This window comes from Dama dama, chromosome X, assembly GCF_033118175.1.
Source record: "Dama dama isolate Ldn47 chromosome X, ASM3311817v1, whole genome shotgun sequence".
NCBI lineage: Eukaryota > Metazoa > Chordata > Mammalia > Artiodactyla > Cervidae > Dama > Dama dama.
The window spans coordinates 91,721,686-91,739,951 of NC_083714.1; the positions used below are offsets into that span (position 1 = coordinate 91,721,686).

General features: G+C 37.2%; 1 protein-coding gene and 1 pseudogene across 4 annotated transcripts in view; one reads left to right on the forward strand and one right to left on the reverse strand.

Moving 5' to 3' along the window:
- Positions 1-18,266, reverse strand: part of EDA (ectodysplasin A) — a 363,445-nt gene that overhangs the window by 25,251 nt on the left and 319,928 nt on the right. The window lies entirely within an intron of this gene.
- On the forward strand, positions 8,597-9,341 carry LOC133051468 (general transcription factor IIF subunit 2-like; annotated as a pseudogene).

The window sequence follows — 18,266 nt, forward strand, 5'->3', positions numbered from 1 at the left end:
GACAGAAGATGATATGGTTGAATGGCTTCACCGACTTGATGCACATGAGTTTCAGCAAGCTCTGGGAGTTGGTGATGGACAGGGACGCCTGGCATGCTGCATTCCATGAGGTCACAAAGAGTTGGACACAAATGCCAACTGAACTGAACTGATCATGGCCCCGCCCATCAGAACAAGACCCAGTTTTCCCATAGTCAGTCTCTCCCATCAGGAAGCTTCCAGAAACCTCTTATCCTTATCCATCAGAGGGCAGACAGAATGAAAAGTCAACTTAGGCACACTAAAAGATTGAGACCTCAGACTAATTCATAAGATTAATGAATGATTCCACTCTACTCACACTTTATCATCACATTAACAGCACTCCTGTATAATAATTGTGGACGGTGGCTGTAGCCTGAAATTAAAAGACACTTGCTCCTTGGAAGGAAAGCTATGACAAACCTAGATAGCATATTAAAAAGCAGAGATATCATTTTACCAACAAAGGGCCAAATAGCCAAAGCTATGGTTTTCTAGTAGTCATTTATGGATGTGAGAGTTGGACCATAAAGATGGCTGAGCACAGAAGAATTAATGCTTTTGAACTGTGGTGCTGGAGAAGATTCTTGAGTCCCTTGGGCTGCAAGAATATCAAACCACTTAATCCTAAAGGAAATCAACCCTGAATATTCATTGGAAGCACTGATGCTGAGGCTCCAATACTTTGGCCACCTGATGCTAAGAGCTGACTCATTGGAAAAGAAGTTGATGCTGGGAAAGACTGAAGGCAAAAGGAGAAGGGGGCAGCAGAGGATGAATGGTTAGATAGTCACACTGATTCAGTGGACATGAGTTTGAGCAAACTCCAGGAAATAGTGGATAGGGGAGCTTGGCGTGCTGCAGTCCATGGGGTTGCAAAGAGTCAGATGTGACTTAGTGACTGAACAACAATAACAACTAAAAACATTGAAAGTCTTAGACCCTAGTTAAGAAGTTTTTATGGATAATCAAAGACCACATGAAGAGACTAATGTAAGAACAATGAGACAGTTTTAGCCTCTGACACCATAGCTACAGCAAAGAGTAAAACTAACTCTTGTTGCTGCTGTTTAGTTGCTAAATCGTGTCTGACTCTTTTCAACTTCATGGACTGTAGCCTACCAGGTTCCTCTGTCTATGGGATTTCCTAGGCAAGAATACTAGAGTGGGTTGCCATTTAAAGTGCTCTTAAAGATCTCCAGGGAATCTTCCTGACGCAGGGATCGAAACTGTGTCTCCTGCTTGGCAAGCAGATTCTTTACCATTGAGCCACCTAGGAAGCCCAGATTAACTCTTAGTTGAACATAAAACCTTTACACTACTGGCCTACCTAACTCAGTTTCTTTTATCCAGTAAATCATGTCTGGTTTTCAGTCAAAAATTACAAGGCATAGTAAAGGTTAAAAATATAGTCTGGAGTGATAAACCAAGCATCAGAACCAGACTCAGAAATGAAATATTACAACTGATATCACAGAAATACAAAGGAGCATGCCTGTGTGCATGCATGTTAATTCGCTTCAGTTGTGTCTGATTCTTTGTGACACTGTGGATTGTAGCCCACCAGGCTCTTCTGTCCAGGGGATTCTCCAGGCAAGAATACTAGAGTGGGTTGCCATGCCCTCCTCCAGGGGACCTCCCTGACCCAGGGATCGAACCCATGTTTCCTACATTGGCAGGCGGATTCTTTACCACTGAGCCACCAGTGAAGCCAATGGAATATTACTTGGCCATAAAAAAGAATGGACAACAACACAGATGACCTTGAGGGCATTATTCTAAGTGAAATAAGTCAGACAAAGAAGGTCAAATACCATATGATCTCTCTTATATGTGGAATTAAAAAATAGATAAACAAACAAACCAACCAACCAAGCTCACAGATACAGAGAACAGATTGGTGGCTGCCAGAGGTGAAGGTTCAGGGAGGGGTCGGAGAAATGGGTGAACATTTTTTTAAGTTTAAATAAATTGAATTAAAAAATAAAGTTGGTTATCAAAAACAACAACAACAACAACAATAACTCACTATTAGTGAGCTAGTGAACTTGAAGATGTCAATAGAAACTTCATACATGAAATGCAGAGCTAAAAAAGGAATGAAAAAGATGGAATAGCATATCCAAAGACTGTGGTACAATTACAAATGGGGTATATACACATAATGGGAATACCAGAAGAAAGAGAGGAGGGAATAGAGGAAATATTTGAAGTAATATCAAATAAGAGTTTTCTAAAAGTAATGGCAGACACCAAACCTTAGATCTAGGAAACTCAAGAGAATATCAAGCAGGACAAATACCAAAACGCTGACCACTAGGCATATCGTATTCAAACTGCAGAAAATAAAAGACAAAGAGACAATTTTTAAAGAAGGCAGAGGGGTAAAAAAAAAATTACATTGGTTTCTCTTCAGAAACTATTCAAGCAAGAGAGTGCAGTGAAATATTTAAAGTGTTTAAAGAAAAAAAAAAGCTAGAATTCTGTATCCAGCAAAATTATTCTTCAGAAATGAAGCTGAAATAAAGACTTTCTCAAACAAAAATTGATTAAATTTGTTGCCAGGAGACATGTCTTATAAGAAATGTTAAAAGAAGTTCTTCAGAAAAGGAAAATTATATAGGTCAGAAACTTGGATCTACATAAAAAAAGAATATTAGAGAAGGACTTAATAAAAGTAAAATAAAATCTTTTATTATTTTACTTATTCTTAATTGATTTAATAGATAATAGTTTACTCAAAATAATAATAGCAAAGATGTATTCAGTGATTATAGCTTATGAATAAGTGAAACAAATAACAGCCTTGCTATAAAGGATGCAGGAGAGGAATTGGGAGTACTTTGCTATAAGGTACTTGTACTACTTGTGAAGTGGTATAATATTATTTGAAAGTAAACTTGGATAAGTCATAAATGTATATTTCAAACTCTAGGGCAACCACTAAACTTTTTAAAAGTATAATTGATATGAAAGATGAAAGAAAATGGAATCATAGCAATATAAAATGTTTGATTAAAACCAGAGAAGGCAGAAAAAGAGTGGAAGACAGAAAAAGAAAAAAAGAAATGGTCAATGAATACAAAAGTTACAAATATAGTATATATTAACTAGCTATATCAATAATCAATTAAAATAAAAAAAATTTCTTCAGTTCTCTCCTATTATTTACTTATTTATTTGGCTGCACTGGGTCTTAGTTGCAGTACCTGAAGTCTTCAATTTTCACTGTGCCATGCTGGATCTTTAGTTGCAGTATGCAGCATCTTTAGTTGCAGTATGCAAACTCTTAGCTGCATCATGTCAGATCTAGTTCCCTGAACAGGAATCACACCTAAGTCCACTGCACTGGGAACCCAAAGTCTTATCCACTGGACCACCAGGGAAGTCCTTCAATAATCACTTTGAATGGAATAAATATACCAGTTAACAGACAGAAACTGTCAAAGTAGATAAAAAACCAATAACTAACTATTTCTGTAAGAAATACACTTTAAACATAAGACAAAGGCAGATTAAAAGTAAAGGGATGGTGAAAGATAGCATGCTAACACTAATCAAAAGCAAGCTAATTTCAGACAAAGTTGACTTCAGAGGAAGGGAAATTATCAGGAGTGAAGAGAGGCATTATATAGTGATAGAGGGGTCAATTTTCCGTGACATAAGATCCTTTAATCTTATGACAAAATCTGATGACTCCACTATTATAGTTGGAGACTTCCCCATCCGTTGATCAGTAACTGAAATATCTAGCAGGATAAAATTGGTAAGGATATACTGAGCTGAATAGCACCATTAAACAACTAGTATCTAACTGACATTTATAAAATACTTCATCCAACAAAAGCAGGATATACAGTCTTCAAGTTCACGTGGAACATTCACTGAGATAAACATTATGTGTCATAAAACATACCTTAGCAAATTTAAAAGCATAGATATCATATTAATTGTACTCTCATATTACAATGGAATTAAACTAGAGATTAGTAACAGAAGGTAGCTGGAAAATTATATGGATTACAACAGGAAAAAAGACCTAAATGATTTCAGAAAATATTTAATCTAAGATTTCACCTCAGAAAACTAGAAAAAGAAGAGCAAATTAAATTCAGAGTAAGCCCAAGAGAAGAAAAATAAAAATCAAAGTAAAAGAAGTGAGATTGAAAACAAGAAAAACAATGAAAAAAAAAATCAATGAAACCAAAAGCTGGTTCTTTGAAAAGATGAATAATATTGATAAACCCTTACCTAGGCTAACCAAGAAAGGGAGAGAAAAAATACAAATTACTAATATCAGAAAGGAAAGAAGGGCCATTACTACTGATCTAATGTATATTAAAAGGATAATGAAATAATACCATGAACAAATCTGCTCACAAATTTGATAACTTAGATGAAACTGGCTAATTATTTGAAAGATACAATCTATCAAGACTCATATAAGGAAAAATATATAATCTGAAAATATAATTTATAAATGATAACTCATCTACATATTAAAGAAATTGACTATATAATCTGAATAGGCCTATATAAATTAAAGAACTTGAATCAACAATTAATAACCTTTTAAAACAGAAAGTACCAGGCCCAGATGGTTTCGTTGGTGAATTTTACCATTTAGGGAAGAAATTATAACAATTCTCTACAACCTCTTGCAGAAAATAGAACCAGATGGAACACTATCTAGCTCATTCCATGAAGCTAGAATTATCCTAATACCAAAGTCAAATATATTAAAAGAAAGGAAAACTACAGACCAACATCTCATTGAAAATCCTCAACAAAATATTAGAAAGTCAAACTCAACAATGTTACAAAAATTATACAGCACAACTAAGTGGTATTTATTCCTGGTACACAAGGCTGATTTAATATCCAAAAACTAACTTAATCCATCATACAGCAACATGCTTAAGAAGAAAAACCATACAATCATTATCAATAGATGCAGAAAAATCATTTCAAATCCAAGATCCATTCGTGATAAGAGCTCTTGTCAAATTAGGAGAAGAGAGAAACTTGATCAATTTGATAAAAAAATCTACAAAATCTATAGCTAATATCATACTTATACTGAGAAACTAGATGATTTTGCTCTAAGACTGAGAATGAGGCAAGGATGTCCTGTCTGACCACTCCTATTTGACATCACACTGGAGCTCCCAGCTAATGCAATTAGGTAAGACAAGAAAGAAAAGACATACAACAGGCACATGAAAAGATGCTCAACATCACTAATTATTAGAGAAATACAAATCAAAACTAAGAGACATCACCTCACCCCAGTCCAAATGGCTATCATAAAAAAAATCCACAAACAATAAATGCTGGAGAGGTTGTGAAGAGAAGGAAATCCTCCTACAGTGTTGGTGGGAATGTACATTGGTACAGCCACTATGGAGAACAGTATGGAGCTTCCTTAAAAAACTAAAAATACAGCTACTACAAGACTCTGCAATTCCACTCCTGGGCATATACCTGGAGAAAACCATAATTCAAAAAGATACATGCACCCCTATGTTCACTGCAGCATTGTTTACAATAGCCAAGACATGGAAGCAACCTAAATATCCATCGACAAAGGAATAGATAAAGAAGATGTGATACACATATACAATGGAATAATAACTCAGCCATTGAAAAGGATGAAATAATACCTCTTGCACCTATATGGACAGACCTAGAGATTGTCTTACTAAGTGAAGTCAGACAGAGATGGACAAATATAGGACATCTCTTACATGCAGAATCTAAAAAGAAATTATATAAATGAACTTACTTACTAATCAAAGCTATGGTTTTTCCAGTAGTCATGTATAGATGTGAGAGTTGGATTATTCCATGACTGATTCATGTCAATGTAAGGCAAAAACCAATACAATATTGTAAAGTAATTAGCCTCCAACTAATATAAATAAATGAAAAAAAAAGAAAAACATCAAGAAAAAAAAAGAAAGCTGAGCACTGAAGAATTGATGCTTTTGAACTGTGGTGTTGGAGAAGACTCTTGAGAGTCCCTTGGATTGCAAGGAGATCAAACCAGTCAATACTAAAGGAAATCAGTCCTGACTATTCACTGGAAGGACTGATGCTGAAGCTGAAACTCTGGTACTTTGGCCACCTGATGCAAAGAACTAACTTATTGGGAAAGACCTTGATGCTGGGAAAGATTGAAGGCAGAAGAAGAGGGGGACAATGGAGGATGAAATGGTTGGATGTCATCACTGACTCAATGCACATGAGTTTGGGCAAACTCCAGGAGTTGGTGATGGACAGGGAAGCCTGGCAAGCTGCAGTCCATGGGGTTGCAAAGAGTCGGACACGACTGAGTGACTGAACTGAACTGAACTTACAAAACAGAAACAGAATCACAGACTTAGAGAAAGAACTTATGGTTTTCAGTGGGGAAGGGTGGGGGGAAGGGATAGTTAGGGAGTTTGGAGTGGACATGTACACACTGCTGTATTTAAAATGGATAACCAACAAGGATCTACTGTAGAGCACAGGGAAATCAGCTCAATGTTATGTGGCAGACTGGATGGGAGGGGAGTTTGAGGGAGAATGGATACATGATTATGTATGGCTGAGTCCCTTTGCTATTCCACCTGAAACTATCACAACATTGTTAATTGCCTATGTTCCAATATAAAATTAAAAGTTAAAAACAAGAAAAGAGAAAGCACACAGATTGAGAAGAAAGAAATAATATTGTCTTTGTTTGTAGATGATGTGATTTTCTATGTAAAAAATAGCGCATTGACAAAAAAATGCTCCTGGAATTAATAAGCAAGTATAATAAAGCTGTGAGATACAAGTCCAATATACAAAAGTTAATTGTTTTCCTATACTAAGAATGAACAACTGGAATTTGAAATTAAAAAAATAAACAGTTTAGCACCAAAAAAGAAGAAATATTTATGCACAAATCAAACAGAGTATGTATAAGACTTATATGAGGGAAAACTATAAAACTCTGATTTAAGAAATAAAAGCCTAAATAAATGGATATTCCATGTTCATGGACTGGAAAACTCAATACTGTTAAGATGTCATTTCTTTTCAACTTTTTTTTATTTTAAAATAGGGATTTTTTAATGATATAATTTTTTTTCATTTATTTATATTTGTTGGAGGCTAATTACTTTACAGTATTGTAGTGGTTTTTTGCCATACACTGATATGAATCAGTCATGGATTTACATGTGTTCCCCATCACGAACCCCCTCCTACCTCCCTCCCAATCCCATCCCCTCTGGGTCATCCTAGTGCACCAGCCCTGAGCACTTGTCTCATGCACCAAACCTGGACTGGCAATCTGTTTCACAATTGATAATATACATGTTTCAATGCTATTCTCTCAGATCATCCCACCCTGGCCTTCTCCCAGAGTCCAAAATCTGTTCTATACATCTGTGTCTCTTTTTCTGTCTTGCATATAGGGTTATCATTACCATCTTTTTAAACTCAATATATATGCATTAGTTAGTTAGTTAAGTCGCTCAGTCGTGTCCGACTCTTTGCGACCCCATGGACTATAGCCCACCAAGCTCCTCCGTCCATGGGATTCTCCAGGCAAGAATACTGGAGTGGGTTGCCATTTCCTTCTCCAGGGGATCTTCCCAACCCAGGGATCGAACCAAGGTCTCCCGCATTGCAGGCAGATGCTGTAACCTCTGAGCCATCAGGGAAGCCCATATATATTCATTAGTATACTGTATTGGTGTTTTTCTTTCTGGCTTACTTCACTCTGTATAATGGGTTCCAGTTTCATCCACCTCATTAGAACTGATTCAAATGTTTTCTTTTTAATGGCTGAGTAATATTCCATTGTGTATATGTACCACTGCTTTCTTATCCATTCATCTGCTGATGGGCATCTAGGTTGCTTCCATGTCCTGGCTATTATAAACAGTGCTGTGATGAACATTGGGGTACACTCTTTTCAACTTATCTATGGACTCAGTGCAATCCCAGTCAAAATCACAGCAAATTATTTTGTGGATATAAAAAACCCTGACTTTGTATTTTATGCACAAAGGAAAAAGACTCACAATATTCAAGTATAAGAACAAAGTTGGAGGGCCAAAACTACCTGATACAAAATTTAGCATAGAGCAATGGTATTCATGATTGTGTTGGTATTGGTGGAACAACAGACATACAGGTTAATGGGCCAGAATACAGAGCACAGAAATAGACCCAAACAAATATAGTCAACTGATTTTTGACAAAGGAACAAAGCAATCCAGTGGAGAAAGAATAGTTTTTTCAACAAATGGTGCTGGAACAACTGGACAGCTCATGCAAAAAAAAAAAAAAAAAAAATCCAGACACTGTCCTTATATCTTCCACAAAAATAAACTCAAAATGGATCATAGAACTAAGTGTAAAACACAGAACTCTAAAACTCCTGGAAGTTCCCTGGCTTCCAGCATCCCAGCATGTGAACTCCAGCTCTTCACAGTCAGCCTCCAGCCAGTTTTGCTCTCTGCTCTGGCCCTTTGCCCTATAGCCCCCAGCTCCTGGGGCCCGCTACTCTGGCCCGAACACCTCTGCTGGCAACAGATCCATGGCCAAAAGCAGGGAACTTGACATGACAGGTGCCAAACAGAGCACCAGAATGTGGCTGGTCAGGGTTCTTTGTTATCTGTCACTGCAATGGGCTAAGGCCCAAAGAAGTGAAGTTGGAAAACTGGATTTCCAAAAATCAAGGAAGGACCAAGGTGTTATTTACTTTGAATGAGGATCTTGCAAATACTTATGATATTGGCAGAAAAATAGCTTCAGTCAGTGCTCCTTGAGAATATGCATTTATCTTGCAAAGTGTTTGAGGACAGACATTAACAGGGTTTACTCAGAGCTCATCAGATAAGCTTTCACTGGAAGGAATAGTGGTACAAAGAGCTGAATGCTGACCCACTGCCAGTGAAAACTACCAGCGATTCAAGAGATTACAAATAGAAGAATCTTCCAATCCTGTAAGGCTACCACAGCACCTGGACAAAGCTGTGACAACCAATTACAAACCTGTTGCTAATCATCAATACAATGCAGAATATAAAAGGAAAAAGAAAGAAGATGGAAAACAAGTCTGAACTGATAAACAACACATTTTAGACAAGCTGGTTTCGGCTTTTGAGAAACATCAATATTATAATCGTAAGGACTTGGTGGACATCACAAAACAGCCTGTGTTGTACCCGAAGGAAATTTTAAAAGAAATTGGTATTCAAAATGTAAAAGGGATCCACAAAAACACATGGGAGCTGAAACCAGAGTATAGACATTCTCAAGGAGAAGAAAAGAGTGATTAAGAAGACTCAAAACCCACCTGCTAAGAGAACAACTAAAGGGTGATACACTAAGCAAACGACCTTGATATGTGAATCCTTGAGTACCATCTGTGTTGAGGGAAAATGGTACTTTAATTTCTCTAGGTAAATTTTTTAAACAATGATTCTTGTAAAGTTGCTTAAGTGATTTTTGAGGAAAAAGAACACATTTATTTATAAACTTAACTTGTATTAAATCAAATTATTCATGATGGGGTTAGCAGTTGGGGGTTGAAGAAGGGTTTTATTTTTAAATATTAACTTTAAAAATGTAAAATTAGGAAATGTTTTCTAAATGAGGACTCCCCGTCCTTGTTTCTCTCTGAGGAGTTGAGGTAATACAGATTCAAAGTAAGTGGCACAGCAGGAAAAAGGCAGTCAACTACAGAAACTCTCAAAAGTTTCTTATTCTGAAACAAAACAAAACAAAACAAAATCTCCTAGAAAATAACATATGAAAAAGTCTACTTGACCTTGGGTTTGGCAGTGGATTTTTAGGCAGTGCTCTAAAAGCACAATTCACGAAAGAAACAAATTGTAAAGTTGGACTTAATTAAAATTAAAAACTTCTGCTCTGAGAAAGACCCTCTTAAGTTAATCAAAAGACAAGCCACAGACTGGGAGAAAGTATTTGCAAAACACATATCTGGTAAAGGACTGGTATTCAGTATATAAAAAGAACCCTTAAAACAACAATCAGAAAACAATCCAATTAAGAAATTGGCAAAAGATTGAAACAGACACCTCACCAAAGAAGATATATAGATTACAAATAAGCATATGATCTCAACAGCAAATGTCATTAGGGAAATGTAAATTAAGCCAATGAGCTAGCACAGCACATCTACTTAGTTTAGTGAAGTCGCTCAGTCGTGTCCGACTCTTTGCGACCCCATGGACTGTAGCCTACCAGGCTCCTCAGTCCGTGGAATTTTCCAGGCAAGAGTACTGGAGTGGGTTGCCGTTTCCTTCTCCAGGGGATCTTCCCGACCCAGGGATGGATCCTGGGTCTCCCGCATTGCAGGCAGATGCTTTCCCGTCTGAGCCACCACACTGACAATACTAAATGCTGACGAGGATATAAGGCAACAGGGATCTCATTCACTGCAGGTGGGAATGCAAAATAGTACAGGCACCCTGAAAGCAAGTTTAGCAATTTCTTACAAAGTTAAAATAGTCTTACCACACAGTCCAGTGGGGCTCCTCTGGTGGCTCAGACAGTAAAGAATTGCATTGCCTGCAATGCAGGAGACCAAGGTTCGATCCCTGGGTCGGGAAGATCCCCTGAAAAAGGGAATGGCTATCCACTCCAGTATTCTTGCCTGGAGAATCCTATGGATAGAGGAGCCTGGCGGGCTACAGTCCATAGGCTTGCAAAGAGTCGGACACAACTGAGCAAGTAACATTTTCCCACAACCCAGTAACCACACTTCTAGGTTTGCCCCAAATTGTTGAAACTTATATTCAAACAAAACCTGCATATGAATGTTTATAGCAGCTTTATTCATGATTGCCAAAAATGGGAAGCAACTAAAATATCATTTAATAGGTGAATGGATAAACAAACTGTGGTCCCTCCATACAGTGGAATATTATTTAGCAGTAAAAAGAAATAAGCTATAAAGCCACACAAAGACATGGAGGAACTTTAAGTGCACATTGCTAAGTGAAAGAGGCCAGTCTGAAAAAGCTACCTATTCATGATTCCAATTGTATGAAATTCTGGAAAAGGCAAAACTGTGGAGACAATTGATTAAAAGATAAGTGGTTGCCAAGGGTTGGGGGAAAGAGAGTATATGGGAATGTTTCTGCTAAATGTTCCTATAACCTAAAACTGCTCCAAAACATAGTCTATTAACTACAAAAATTTTTATAAAATATCCACAAGTTTATTTATTTATTTATTTTTTTATTGTAACAAATTCCACAAGTTTAAAAGCAACACTAAATGGCACGTAGTTCAACATGGATCTTCAAGCCCTGGCTCTATATCCTCTGTACCTACTCCCTTTCCCTCTTGTCTCTGTGCCTTCCTTCATGCCATACCTTCTGTGCTTCTTCAGTCCACCTTTTCCTCAATGCCTGCTCATTCATTAAGACTCAGCTCAGGCCACAAATTCTTTGTGTTCCCATAACAAACTATTACATCTATCAAATTACAGTTTTCTGATCATGTGATTGTTTAACTCACTAAACTGTTAACTCCTTGAGGGCAAGGGCTATGTCTTATTCATCTCTGTATCTCCAGTACCTAATGTATTTTATAGTAGGTGCTCAGTACAATGTTTGTTGAATGAATAAATGAATGACTATAGGAAAAGGTAAACTTGGGATGTGAACAAAGATTCCTCTGACTCCAAGTTCATTGTACTTTTTACTGAATCATAGTGATGCTAAGTATACCAATAACAACATCAAAAATTGCCGATCAATTTACACAGTTGTTTTGCAGTCTAAATAAGTGAAAGTGATGTGCTCATTGCAGGTTCTCAATAAATGTTAATTTAATTTCACTTATTCTTTGGTTATATAGGTAGTAGGCTCCCCACTTTCATGCTTCCCTTACTTTATATAGACAGTTATATCAGACAACTGGACATGGCCAACATTTTTTCAGTGATAAGCAATAAAGAGGAAAGTAAGGATAATGGCTGGCAGATGAGGATTGGAAATTTTTATTAAGAAAAGAAAAAAGAAAAACAACCTTCAACATAGTCTGTATCTTCAAATCTTGTAACCTTAAGAGTTTACCTCATGTTCTATCTCACACCATAAGAATTGTAAACAGAGAGAATGCCCAAATACGTGTGGGAAGTTCAATACACTTGAAGAAGATGGAAGCCATTAGCTTCAAAGAAGAGTGAGAATTTTGAATGAGAACCACATGGAATGCCCATGTTCAGAGCCCAAATTTCAGTTCCAACATCTGCTCTAAGCATGACAAAAAGACAAGAAAAGGTAGAGCTGTGCAAGTTGATTCCCACCCCACCCCATCACATCCCAATCTCTAAAGTATTTCCGATGTGAGAAGGCTTACATTCTTCATCCAAGGATTTCCTCTCTAGGCCTTGCAGCAGGGGATCATGCCTGGGGCCTCAGGCTCCACAAACATGACTTAAGTTATGATCAACTGTGAAACTTTTCTGGCTCAGTTCTGGTTTGGTTTAGGAAAGACTTGAAAATATTGTCAAAAATATGAAAATATTACTGTAGTCAGGCAACACAAAAACAGTCCCACTAACTGCTGACATTTCAGACTCTTAATGGTCTCTCAAGCTCCATGAAGTATAGGTTCCTTCATGTCACCAGCGATGTTCCCAAAGTGACAAGCGTGTGTTCTTGCTAAAGAAATATTTTGCAACATCAAGTCTTTGGTCACTTTAGTGGTTAGGATGAAAAAGCCAGGCCTAAGAGCAAGAGTCTCTGAGGAGAATTAGAAAGATGAATGGAATGAACTGTGTTCTAGTGCAGTTTTTTCACTACATTCCAGGCAGTGCCAGGTCCCGTGTGATATTAACAGATGTCCTTAGAAAAAGGATTTTTTGGACAAAAAGAGTTTGGGAAACATAGGGTTAAGGAAAAATAAACAGGTTTCTTCACTGAAGAGTTCTTACATCTTTTAATACACAAATGAGAAGTGTGACTCTCCAAAATGGGATATGCAATGCAGCATTTGGCCACAGAACTTTTTCTGAAAATACCTATCTCGTTGAATTAATGTTCTGGATTATAGTGTTTGGTAAATACTAAGGTTGTGGAAAAAGCTTGAGCTTTGTTATTCTTTCAGAACTGGGTTGGGATTTTAGTTCTAACGTTCACTACCTGTGTGACCTTGAGCAAGTTACTCTACTTTTGAATTTTTTCATTTATGAAAACTGGGACTATAATATCTACCTCAAAAAAAATGTAAGGAGGATTAAGTGAGATAATGCACAGTACTTAGCACAATGCCTGGAACATATAGGTACTCAAGAAATAGCAGCTATAATCATCACATTCATTTCTCATCACCATTATTATCTAGCCACATCTGTGTCTGATAGGCCTGCCAAAACAGCTTCAAACTAGGTCTGGCCTGAGGACTCAAATGGCTATATTTCTGACTGCTTTAGGAACCAAGTATAAGAAAAGAACTGGACTAGTTGTCCAGAGATATAGCTCTATGACTTATTAGCTGTCTGACCTTGGGCAAAGCACTTCACCCATCTACATTTCCCTCTCCTTCTGCCAAATATAGGCAAGGACTAGGTGACCTCTTACTCTAAAATTTTGTGAGCCTCAGCTCTAAAATGCTGTATAAGAGATTTATAAATTTATTGCTGAACAAATCTGTGATACAGGTTAAATCCAATTATAAAGGATAGTCCTGTATAACAAAGCTATTTTTATGATCCAGCAGATGGCTGGCAGAAACAGTGCTTTGCCAATCTGGTTACAATGAACTCTGTATAGTGAATAATTCTAACAATTGCTTACTCTGGTCCTTGACCCCATAATCGTCACTCTGTAACATTGCTCTAATCAACCAAAGAACTTGATTATGTGTTGTTTTCGTTGTAGACATACAGAAGGGAGCTGAGTTAAGCTAAGTTATAGAATTTCTAGCTAAGATGTTTATGTCCAATTTCGTTATTTTAGAGTTGAGGAAATAGGACAGGAGAGGTTAAGTAATTTGTCAGGGGTCACACAGTCAGCAAGTAGCAGAGCTTTGAATGGGTGTTTGGACTAAATGACTCATCATCTGAGAACTTAGACATTTCACTGCAAAATCTCACCCAGACCATACATAAAAATGTTAAATGAAACCAGAAATGGTTATTATAGTAACTCTATTGTTTATGCTTCCCGACCAAGTAAGATGTGCATTTGTCATTACCCTTTATCCCTGCGTTCAAGCCCTCTTCATAGGATGGTCCCTCTAATTGCACGGTTCATGTTGACACAACTTAAAGCATGATAACCTTTGCTGCAGAGCTTCAATTAAAGGTTTTTTTTTTTTTTTTTTTTTTTTTTTTAGTGTCTAAGTACATTACACCTCTAGGTCCTTTTAGATACATGCACAGTTCCTTTCACAGAGGTCTCTAACAGTCAAGTATTTTTTTTCATTTAGAAACCATGTGGCTGGCCTTTGTAAAAATTTTAAGCTAGGTTAACAGAGAAATCTTACTATGAATATCAAGGTTAGCCTTTATGCTCTTGTTCTTCTCTACTTATATCCTCTCTCATGAATATATTTATTTCCAGGGCTTCAACCCTTATGGAGAATCATACTTTCTAAGTCACAGCCCATGTCTCCAACTCTTGTGACATTGCCTCTTGAATACATTTCCTGTTTCCTGAAACCTACATGCTTCAGATTGAATTCATCTTCTAAGTTATGCTAAGTCATAACTTCTACGCTAAGTCACTTCAGTCATGTCCAACTCTTTGCGACCCCATGGACTGGGGACATGACATAAATCATCAGAGCTATCCTAGCCTCCTGTTGGCAGATCAATCCAATCAATAGCACAAATGGTTATTCTCAGAAGTAATTTTCTCAGACTTGCTAAGGGTGTGTGGGTGGTCCTCTGGTTCCCCTTCACTGGGGAGGAATGCAGCCACCACAGTTGACCAGGTAAACCACAGAGAGCAGTTACATTGAGAACCACACCTATGCAACATGATTCTTAACTGGGTCCCAGAATAGTCCAAGATGGCTACCTATTGTGCTGCTGTGCTTATGGTATCTTTAATCAGAGACAGAGCTCAACTGAGTCACATTGGATTCTTCTTATAATAAGACAAACTGGGGACTTCCAATGCTCAGTTTGTGTGCATTCTGGTCATTTATGTTAGAACCTGTCTAGGATGAAAGTGTTGCTCAATATTTTAATTTAGGAAGAGCTAGCCCAATTTTATTTTTTACCAAGAAGTGAATACCTATCTGCCTTCATCAGAGGTTATCCATCAATGTAGTTAATGTTAGCTTCCTTTTCTATTTTCAGTATTGCCACCCCCATCTTGCATGCCGTGTTCTATACATTGTATTCTGCAGAACTTTGTTCCAGGAAATACTTTTCCCTTTGCAGGAATATTGGATACATAACAGTAAACCACAGAATTGCATTCAAGCCCCAGTTCTACCACTTACTAAGTGTTGTTTGACACTGAGAAAATTGCTTTATCTCCCTGGCTATATCCTCAAAATGAGGATACTACTACTTGCTTTAGAGAGTTGTGAGGATCATAAAAGATAATACAAAAATATATGCAAGATATTCCTTAGGCTCGCAAGAAATAGAAGTTCTCTGTAAAATTTCATAAGCATATAAATTTAATTCATCCCCAAACCAAGCAAACACAAAGACCTTTAATCTAATAAGAACTGATGTTCAGAATGACAATACTAAGGCATAGCAACATTATGAAATGGCCTTGAAGGATATAGCTTCCTGTAGAAAATTTTTTTCTTTTCAGTTAATTCTTTCAATTATATTCAACTCATAAGTGTTGTTTGAACACAAGATGTTTAACACTACATTTGTAATACATGAAATAGGCAATGTAAGACCTGGGCACCTTGTCATATCTTTTAAATCAGCTATCTTGGGTTTTCTAGCTATAGAATTATTTCTGTAAAAATAACGAGAGTCTGTATAATTGTTCAATAGTTAACATTTCTTATTTCAGTTTCTTGCCTCATTGCACTGGCTAGCACTTCAACAATAATGTTGAAGGAAACTTCCTGGTGGTCTAGTGGTTAGGATTCCATGGTTTCACTGCAGGGAACCCAGGTTCAATACCTGGTTGGGGAACTAAGATCCTGCAAGCTGTGTGGTGCAGCTAGATTAAAAAAATTTAAAAAAGAGAACTAAAAAAATAATGTTGAACATCAGAGGTTATAATGAGTATCTTTGAGTTGATTTGATTTTGGCAAGAAAGCCTCTAATATATTTGCCATTAAGTATGTAAATCCATGGCTGATTCATGTCAATGTATGGCAAAAACCACTACAATTTTGTAAAGTAATTAGCCTCCAACTAATAAAACTAAATGAAAAAAAATTAACAACAACAACAACAACAAAAAGTACTATGTTATTTCCCCAATGACTCAGAAGTAAAGAATCTGCCTGCAATGCAGGAGATGCAGGAGACGTGGGTTAGAACCCAGGGTTGGGAAGATCCTTTGGAGGAAGGAATGGCAACCCACTCCAGTATTCTTGCCTGGAGAACCCCATGGATAGAGGAGCATGGTGGTGTACATTCCATAGGGACGCAAAGAGTCGGACATGACTGAATCGACTAAGCATGCACTCATGCATGCACTATACTATTTATTAGGCCAAGAAATTCTTTATTGTATTAAATAATACTCTTATTTTATTCCTAGTTTACTAAAAATTATCAGCAAAAGGTATTATTATTTTTTCCCCCTTTTGGAACACTAACACAAACTGGGATTTGTAAAAGAATAACACTTTATAAAATTGTTTAACACTGTGGGGAAGGCAAAAAATTGTTCAGTTTGTCCTGATTTGAATATATAACAATTTGATCTCAAGGTAGTTCCTTGTTTTATTTTCATTTGTTTTTATTAGTTGGAGGCTAATTACTTTACAGTATTGTAGTGGTTTTTGCCATACTTTGACATGAATCAGCCATGGATTTACATGTGTTCCCCATCCTGAACCCTCCTCCCACCACCCTCCCCATCCCATCCCTTTGGGTCATCCCAGTGCACCAGCCCTGAGCACTTATGCTATCTGAGCTGATCATCCTTTGAGTTGATAATGTAATGTGATATTAAGAGATTTTGTTCTATTGAACTATCTATGCTTTCCTAGGACAAATCCTACTTCATCATGACAAGTTATACTTTCTTTTGCAGGGTTTGATTTGGCAGTAATTTATGTAGGATTTTTAATGTGAGACGTCTTTAGTTTACATTTGGTACTGTGTTTTAGAAGGATTTATTATCAAAGTTATACCAATTTCATTAAATGTATTGACAAGTATTCCTTCTCCTTTTTCACTTTGTAGGTTTATAGATCAAGGCATCTAGACTCATCACTTCATGGCAAATAGATGGGGAAAAAGTGGAAATGGTGACAGATTTTATTTTCTTGGGCTCCAAAATCACTGTGGATGGTGACTGCAGCCATGAAATTAAAAGATGCTTGCTCCCTGGAAGGAAAGCTATGATAAACTTAGACATTGTATTAAAAAGCAGAGACATTACTTTGCTGACAAAGGTTCATATAGTCAGAGCTACAGTTTTTCCAGTGGTCATGTATGGATGTCAGAGTTGGACCATAAAGAAGGCTGAGCAGTGAAGAACTGATACTTTTGAACTGTGGTGTTGGAGAAGACTCTTGAGAGTCCCTTGGATTGCAAGGAGATCAAACCAGTCAATCCTAAAGGAAGTTAATCCTGAATTTTCATTGGAAGGACTTTCGCTGAAGCTAAAGTTCCAATACTTTGCCCACCTGATGTGAAGAGCCAACTCATTGGAAAAAACCCTGATGTTGGGAAAGATTGAAGGCACGAGAAGGGGATGACAGAGGATGAGATGGTTGGATTACATCACTGACTCAATGGACATGAGTTTGAGCTAACTCCAAGAGATGGTGAAGGACAGGGAAACCTGGTATGCTGCAGTTCATGGGGTCAAAATGAATCAGACACGACTTAGCGATTGAACAACAACAAGAACATGGGAAATATTTGTTTTCTAATATCTTGATTTAGCCCTAACTCCTTTTCCACCCTAGGATGTCTTTTGGTGGTTTTTCTCCCTGGTGGAAAAAAAATGTACAAGAGCCTTCATTTAAAACATTTACAGCTAGTCCTGTTTTGTACCACTTCCTTGAGGACAACTGATGCACAGTCTCAGTTTTTTGTAAGAGTTTACGCAGCCATGCTA